Source organism: Octopus sinensis, linkage group LG6 (assembly GCF_006345805.1).
Source record: "Octopus sinensis linkage group LG6, ASM634580v1, whole genome shotgun sequence".
NCBI classification, from domain to species: domain Eukaryota; kingdom Metazoa; phylum Mollusca; class Cephalopoda; order Octopoda; family Octopodidae; genus Octopus; species Octopus sinensis.
Window position 1 is genome coordinate 52,126,320 of NC_043002.1, and position 10,000 is coordinate 52,136,319.

Below are 10,000 nucleotides of genomic sequence, written 5' to 3' on the forward strand. Positions count from 1 at the left end.
CAAACGTATATTCATACATACGCACATACAAATATATATCTGCATTTATATTCATACAAATAATGTGTACATATACGCACACATTATCTATCTATCTATCTATCTATCTATCTATCTATCTATCTATCTATCTATCTATCTATCTATCTATCTATCTATCTATCTATCTATCTACACACACATATATATAGATATTTTAGTGTGTGTGTTTGTATAAATATATATCACATGAATTGATATACGTATATTATGTGTGTGTGTATATATATATACATTACATATATATATATATATATATATATATATATATATACATATACATACATACATATATATATATATATATATATATATATATATATATATATATATATATATATACATACATGCGTGAGTGAGTGTGAATATATATCTATATTCATACACATGCACACATGCACACACATACACACTCTCTTATACACATTCATATATGGGTGGATGGTGGTGGTGTGCGTGTGTGTGTGTGTGTGCACGTGCGGCTATAAGCTCAGTGAGTTACGTGATATTCTGATTTAGGAGAATAATATGTCGTTGCTTTTCAACCAACAATCCTGCGGGTTCACCTTCTCCCAACGCATTGGACCGGTTGCCACCTCTATGCATTTAACAAAAAACACCCCACGATAAAGACTCATGGCAGAATTGCAGGATTCAAGACATTGAATAAATGCTTTAATGCTTTCTTTTTACCCTCTTCATCTTAAATTTTGAATCCTAATCCAACTGGAATAAAATTAGCTCTCCACGAGATCGCTAATGTTCATAAACGAATGATGGAGCCTTTCTATAGTCACCTGATCAACTAGAAATAAAAAGCAGTGTCTCTCAAGTAGCACCGTATTGTTTTAGAAAATACAAGTAAGGACACTTTGTATGATATCGTTGCAATTTCGCCGAGATCAACGTAGCCCTGCATATTTTCGTGGTTGGTGAAATAAAGTACCAGCCCAGAACAATGGAATGGAAGAATTTTTATAGCAGTATTAGTTCATGATCTTTGCATTCGGGATTCTTAAAAATTTGTTTGACTTGATGTAGTTCGGTGGCTTGTATCTATCAATGACCTGAGAGCTACGTCAGCGGAGTGCAAGCTCCTTGCAAGCTCTCCCATAGTAGATTGGTCAAAGAACAGGGGCTAGACTAATATAAACCACACCTACCGAGAGGTAAAAATGGGTTTGCATAGGGCCAACGCCCCCAGCTTGTTAGAAAGAAAAGGGCAATATCACAGAAGCGTCGTTGATAATTCAAAACTAACAGGACTTGCGAGAGGTCAACAGGTCAACACAGAGTCGAAAACAACGGAGGAAAGTAGTCGATGGTCGAGCACCATAGGAAACGAAGGGCTTAATTTAGTAATTTAAATTTGTGGTCCAGTTTAATCCCATTACATTGCCTTTGACGTATTTCGCGGAGTTTCCAATACTGCAAGAATTGAGACCAAGTCTTCCTCCTTCATCATCCCACTTTCCACGAAGATGTTGACAGAAGATCGCGGTCGCTATCCTTCTCTCTTTTACAATTTATATGATAAAAGTCGGTTAATTTCTCCAGTCAGGCTTTACACAATATAGAGAGAGGGAGACAGAATAAAAGACACAGAGAGAACTAGTACAAGAGGTGTGCAGAACGAGTGCACAATATTAGGCTTGGTGGCAAGCAATGAGTAAAGGAATGTTACAAACATACACACATAGGGAAAGAGAAAGAATCATAAACAGTGGTAATAAATATTTTTCTTGTAAAAATTGCTATTCATTTGTATATAAATATACGTGGTCTAATCAATAAGTATCCGGACTGTTGCCATAGTTACGAAGCTAAAACATGCAGAGTAAAGCCGCTCGGCACAGATTGACCTTAAACTCTGCTATGCATGTACACTAAGTGTTAATGTTCTAGCTCACTTTCGCTGTTTACAGCAGTGCTTGGAAGGAACGTGTGTAGCGTATGATTGTCGCATTCTCCATGACAGAGAAAGTTGAGCTGAGAATCTGCATCAAATTTTGCCAAAAGCTTGGCGATACCTGCTCAGAGGCCTATGCAAAGTTTTCAAAATGCTTTCATTGTTCTCGTCACAACCAAGGAGATCTTGTGCAACTGAAACCCGAGCGTCTTTTTGGTCAGCTGAAAAAAGTTTCGGCACAAATTTGGCAGACACGCGTCTCATACCCAAATCTTCAGTAATAATGGACTGAACTGAACCGTAACTAATCTGCACATTCTCTGATAACTCACGGATGATGATTCGATGATTTACCCTTACAGCTGCACGCACATCTTCAATGTTTTTCTCAGTTCTGCTGGTTGCGGGTCTCCCTGAGCGTTCGTGAATATCGACATTTGTTCAGCCATCTTGGAAACGTCTGGACCACTCGTGTGCGGCTCATACAATCCTCTCCATACACTTTCTGCAACTTTGCGTAGGCCTCTGAGCAGGTATCACCATGACAACTTTTTCTGTCATGGTCAATGCGACGATCATACACTACACACGTTTCTTCCAAACACTACTGTAAACAGCAGAAGTAAGCTAGAACGTTAAAACTTATTGCACATGCACAGCAGAGTTCAAGGTTAATCTTTGCCAGGCGGCTTCACTCTGCGTGCTTTAGCTTTGTTACTATGCCAACAGTCCTGGTATTTATTGATGAAACCTCGTGTGTGTATAGGGGTATACGTGCCTGTGGATTGCTCGGTCACTTGCGCGTTAATTTCACGAGCAAGCTGTTCCGTTGATCGTATCAGCTGGGACCCTCGTCGTCGTAACCGACGGAGTGCTCCATATATACACAAGCACATACATACATACATACATACATACATACATACATACATACATACATACATACATACATTGCCTGAAAAAATGGAATCGCCGGTCACCGGTGAAAAGCTTCTATTAATACGCATTTAAGTCAGAGCAAACCTGAGCTAATCTTCCTCCCCTTCTCCTCCTCCTCTACTACCCCTCCTCCTCCTCCCCCTCCTCCTCCCCCTCCTCCTCCCCCTCCACCCCTCCTTTACCCCTCCTCTTCCTGCACCTCCTGCACTACCTCCTACCCTACCTCCTCCACCTCCTCCTCTACTTCCTCCTCTCCCTCCTCCTTATCCTCCTCGTTGTCGTCGTCATCATCATCATCATCGTCTACAACAATAACAACAGTAAAGACCACATGTACTCATCATTGCATTCATCATATTTAATGCATCATGTATGCTCTTGTACAATTCACTATTATGTTTACATGTAGCAAACATCTTGATGAGAGTATTTTCATCATTTTTATTAAATGTTAAAAAGGAGATTGTATTCTTTATTCATTTTAATCCCTTTAATTATATCGTTTACAGCAAGTAATTCAATATAAAACTGGACATTAATCATCCCTAAATTTTCTGTTGCCCCCCCCCCCTAGTTTATTAGCTTTGATGATTCTCAATGAATGAAAAACAAAGTAAACTCCTGGTAGGATTTTAACTTCAGATATAAAAGATCGAAACTAAATATTATAATTTTGGCCACCAAATCAAACCTTTGCCCTTCCTGTGCATCACGTGTGATACACATAACATATTTTCTCAGCGTCCCCGCATCATATATAATGTACATTCCTCATTTTTTTCAGCCATCAGAATAACTTGGATCTTATGAAAGAAAGCTTTATATTACTCAGAGCGTATGAAACAAGGGCAAACTGAAAGTCTGACAACGGGCATGGACATTTAGAATGAACTTATGAAAATGCATTGAACAGACAAAGGCTTATTTAATTTAGATTTTGGAGAGTCTCCCTTGCATCTCTTAACAGGAATTATCATTAATGCTTATAATTTTTTTTTTTATTACGGGTTTAACTCTAACTAATTAAATACCATTAGCTCACGGCATTAATTATATTAGTCCCTCACTTAATTATTTATAAATGGCTTACTTCAACGTTTTGTTTCTCTCTCATAATTCCCAAGTTTTCTTTGATCAAATGTCGTAAGATAAGAAAACTCAGTCATTTTGCTGCTTAAGAATAATCACGTTAAGACAGCACAGTGGTAGAGTTGCTAGAGCATCGGATAGAATGTTTTATTCTGGCTCTCTGAATTCAAATCCCATCGAGGCCAACTTTATTTTCCATCTTTTCTGGATCGATAAATAAAGCACCAGTCACAGGTATTGAATTGACGGAAATGTTAGAGCATCTGACAGAGTAGTATGCGGTATGTTTCAGCCCTTTACTTCGTGACGTACTGCAACGTTTATGACAAATCTGGTTCGAAACTGTATCGCCCTTTATCTTGGAAAACATCGACGGCGTAGAGAGGAAAGACTTTTGATCTTCCATAATAAAATCTCGCCTTAACCTGGACATTGGCGAGAAAATTTCCATGTATAAATCTATACCTGGATTTTCGCTAGAAATTATTTTTGAAGATGTCGAGAAGGGGCATGACGGACACTAGCTCAAGTGAATAATCAATAATTAGAATTAAATAATAATTAATTCTGTGTTATAGTAGTCAATTGTATCTACGTTATTATCGACATCTAGGATGATAATACAATTGATGGTATTTATTTCCTTTTTAAGGGTCTACCGAAATACTCAATTCATATTATGTCATTAACTGCTTACGGTGATGCACTGCGCCTGCTCGTGATATCTCTTTCTGTATAGTGACTCTGAGCTCAAGTGTGAAACGTGTCTTTGACAGGAAGTTAACGCAGTACTGCATAAAAACAACAATAAGCGATCTTTCAGGTACAGAGTCTGAAGGAGAAGAACGCTATACGTTTAGTAGTTTTCAGTTACATTCTACTTTTATGAAAAATATATATTTGCGGCAGAGTATTAATACCTAGATGTAGTATCTATCCCCACTTAATGCGGTGAGCTGGCAGAATCATTAGCACGCCGGGCAAAATGCTTAGCGGTGTTTCATTTGTCTTTATGTTCTGAGTTCAAATTCCGCCGAGGTCTGCCTTTCATCCATTCAGAATCGATGAAATAAGTGCCAGTTTAGCACTGTGGTCGATATGATCGACTTTTCCTCTCCCCGAAATTGCTGACCTTGTACCAAAATTTGAAGCCAAACCGATATTTATCCCCACTCAAACGTGGATGTTCTGTTAGAACAAACCACACTGCATACTACACTGGCTTTTGACGAAACATGCACTCTTAGTTACATCGCTAACGGGGAGATAAATCCCCGCCATCTCCAGCGCCAAGACCACTAGATCACGTGATTTCGACCTTCCTTGGTCTCGTCAATGATATGAACTTTTATGTCTTGGTAGGAAAATTTGAAATTACAGTAACAAGATAACGAGACACTCGCCGTATATTTCAGTGACTGCAGTAGTTAGCTGCTGCTAATAATTCCATTTATAGTTAGGTTTAGAAACCCAATTAAAATTAATAACGGTTTTGGTCAAGGAAACTAAAGAGTAAAGTGTTCTCTTCATAGTTATGTAGAGACAACCATACTTAACGTTAATCTCCGTATAACTTCTAATGCTAGTGAAGACTAACATTAGTATGCCAGTCTTATCGTAACTCCTAATACTCAATTAAAATTCCACATATTAAAAAACAAGCACAAATTATTAGTGTTACTGATAATTCTGAACAAGAAAGACAAGGGAATCAACTCTGTCGCCCAAATTGACTAAAAATTGAATGTGGGCATGCGTGCTGTAGAGGGAAGATCTCTTAGGATATTGGAACCCTCCCCACTCAGCCTGCTGCATCCCTCAAGCGTATAGATGCCCATTAAAGTCACCCCGCGGAGAAGCTTAGAATATTTTTTCTCAAAAATGAGTAACTTCCCTATATCAGCTATGTTTTATTTTTATATTCTGCTTAGTTAAGCAAAGAACTAATAAATACATAACTAAATATTCAGAACTGATGTACTTATTTGCTACAAATAACATTCAACAAATCCTTTACATAATTAAGAAAACAGAAAAATCAACACATACACATATACACATGCATATATATATATATATATATATATATATATATATATATATATATATATATATATATATATATATATATATATATATATATATATATATGTATATATATATATATATATATATATATATATATATATATATATATATATATATGTACATATACGCACACACACATATATAGACACACAAACATACACACAACAGAATACATTTCCATGAGATCTGCACACAATCTCTTCATCTCAAGTGTCAAAACAATGGAAAGATCTGACAAAGAACGCCCAACAGATGACACAGGGAACAAATAATACAGAAATAACCAGTTTATTTTATTTTATTTTATTTCATTTTATTTTTAATGGACTATCGTCCATATTGTTCGATCAGAGCCGATAACAAAACTCCACACACACATACACACACACATACACACACACACATACACACACACATACACACACACACACATACACACACTCGCATGCACTCACAGACGCACACGACACACTCATACGACATGCAAACGCATGCACGCATATACTCACACACGTACACACACACACGTACACACACACACACGCACACGCACACGCACATACTCACACATGCTCATAAACAGACAAATATAGTTGCTGTTTTATTTTCAATTTTCCACTTGAATAACTTTTACTAGTTATATTGATATCTGTTCCTTGTCAATTTATGCAAATGAGATATTTCCAGCAGATGATTCCTCTTGATGAGATGAATGCAGCGAAATTCTAGATCCATCAATCAGTTATGTCAGCAAACCAATGAATTTCTGGCTATTACTGTTGTTACTGTTCTTGTTATTGTTGCTGTCGCCTTCGTCGTCATCGCTGTAATTATTCAAGTTGTTGTCGTCGTTGTCACAATCGAAGCCATCTTTATTATTCTTGTTGTTGCCTTCACGGTATTCGTAATTTTTGTTGTTGTGGTTGTTGTTGCTGTTTTTATTATATTACTATTTCTAGTATTGTTATTGTTTTCGTAATTTTAGTGTTGTGGGAAAATGAGTCTTAGTTGATAAACTCGATTAGATACAAAACGAGTAAACGCAAGTTTGGTGGTTCTGTTCTACCTAACGAAACCGCATTGGGTCCATGGCTAATACACAGTTATTTATCAAATACATTTAGTTCATTCTTCACTCTTTTATTACTGCTCTTTTTTTAAACTCATGTCCGTTGTCCAGAAATCTTTCATCACACATCTTTGAATATGGACTCAGCGGAAAAGGAGCATACGAAGACGGAAAGTGTCGCTGAAGAAGTCACAGACGTGTGATGAAAGATTTACATGGGTTAAAATAAGAACAGCAATAAACGAATGAAGAACAAGTATATAGTACGTGGGTTTATGCGGAAAAAAAATGACTGTCCCGAAATATAACAATATCTGTTTCAAGATACAGTTTTACATTAGGAATCTCGCAACACAAATTCATAAATGTAACATTTAGTTCACCTAAATGTTATTTCTGTATGTAAGCATATAGATATGTAAATAAACAGATCAATATATAGACGGATAGGTATATAGACTATATGAACAGACACATATGGATCCACGGATCCACACATATAAAGATGCACATCCATACATACAAACATGGTACATAGTTGCATAGCACACACACACACACACACACACACACACACACACCACACACACACACACACACCACACACACACACACACACAGTCATGCATACACAAGGAGACAGAGGTGCATACATATACAAACACATGCTCACACACACATACATAGAAAATACACAAACACGGACATGCAAGCACATAAATATGCAAGATACGTACTTATAGATGCACACACATACATATATACATATGCATACACACACATATATACATACGTACATGCATGCATGTATAGGCACACACACACACACACACACACACTGACCCCCACGCATGCGCACAAACAAAAGGGAACGCAGTATAAATAACGGACAGTCAAAACTATTGAAAAGGTTGCAAGACGCAACGAAAATTTTAGGACAATAAAAATAAGAAAAACGTGGAAATTTTACCGGTGAGTGTGTTACATAATAAGGCACAAAAAGAAAATGTATGGTAAATATTGTTAGTACAGGTGAGAACTGTAACAGTGGATTGTTATAACTGAAAGACAGGGATAAGAGAGTGTTTAGTTTACTTGTACGAGGGAATGCTGAAAAGTTCCTCACATATTTAAATAGTGGAAAACAAAAAGAAGGCACCCACCATCAACTGAGAGTATCAAAACAAGTAATACACTGAATCTCCCTCTTGATGAGTTTAAACGTTAAAAATAACAAGCACGCGAAATAATTCTTATACGATCAACCGGTCGAAAAATTCGGACGATATAGACTGTGGTGAATCTGGTCTTTAAAGCTAAATGGTGGGAACAGGGAACATGTTTCGATTTTATTGGATCTCTTCAGCGAAGCATATCCATCTCACTTGACTAGACGTAGAAACGATCAATATATGTATGTATGCATGTATGATTTTTCTTTGGTTCCTATTTAAGTTCTGGAGGGAGTTAAAGTCAGTCGCTAAGAAAGCGACAAAACTTTTTGAGTTAAGAGAGTTATCGGTGTTTGTAAATATGTGGTTGAGTTTGTATGCTGATTGAACTGTCGATGCATATACCCAAGTGTGTGTTTCTATTCACATAAGAATCTCAGATGGAGAAATTCTGGAATGTCTTACAAATCTTCATTGTGCTACTTATAGATTAGATTTAGAGAATCCGCGTCAATTTCTTTTGCTCTTTCTTTGTGAAACTGTGTATTTCTAGGTTTTTGCACTAATTTGTTGGTACATAACCTAATGCACCTATGATGATAGGTGCAATTTATAATTATTTGAAGTCCTCCTGTGGAGAAGAAGCTGGTTTCATGCGAAGTTATAAAGCTCCAGGGAATACAACGACATTGACTGAGGAAAAATGTCCCAGAGGAGCGTTCTGATTTAAGATTAATATAAGGAACCGGCACAAATACTGCAATACTTCAATGGGAATTCTGCCCCTCGATTGCCTCGGACTAGTACTTTTCCCTTCTCCCTGAAAGGAAGAAAGGCAAATTTCACTTAGGTAGTATTTGAACTCAGAAGATAAAGAACCATAAAAAATACTTTTTTTTTTGTGCAACGTTTTTACAGTTCTGTCAATTATTGCTGCATTTACAATAGAAGACACATTGTAGAGATGGTCCATAAAATGTAAGATGATCTGGGCGGGAATTCCCTTGACAACTGTACCAACCTCTATTGTCTCTTGCCTCTCTTTTATACAGTAGTAGTAGTATGGACAGGGGTAGATTTGTTGCATGATCAACTTCTGTACCAGCCCCATAAAACATAAATTAAAAAGTGCCGCTTAAGCTTGCGCCTCAAGGGAAAAAAAATTCTAGGCAATGGTTCATGGTCTCAGGAGATATATAAATGCCAAAAGGTGTGATTTGAAGGAGATTTGATTGCCCTTTCTAGCAAGATGAGCGACCACATTGAGCATCCCACCTCTCCTCATTGGCTAGTATCACTTGGGGCTACTCTTGTTGTTCGACTGAATGCTTTTGACCATAAGTGTGTTCCAGTCAGGGCAGGCTTGACCCCAGCCCTGACTTAGCGCACTTATGATCAAAGGCATTCGATCCTTGACCATGGTGTCATTTACTCAGACACAATGTATTTAGGACCTCATTATGCAATGCGTCCGTCTATTTTTCAAGTCGGTAGCGTGTAATTTGAGGAAGATTTAGTTAATATTTCTTGCATGTCAAAACTCCACGCAAAGGTCCTTCTCTGGTCAGAGTCATGTGCATTAATAGGGTGTGGTTCCACGGTACGGTATGGTGCGGTGTGGTGTAGAGTTATGTGAGTTCTGGCGGTAGGGTGTGGCCGTGTAAGAAGCGGTGTGGTGTTTATGATGTTATGCGG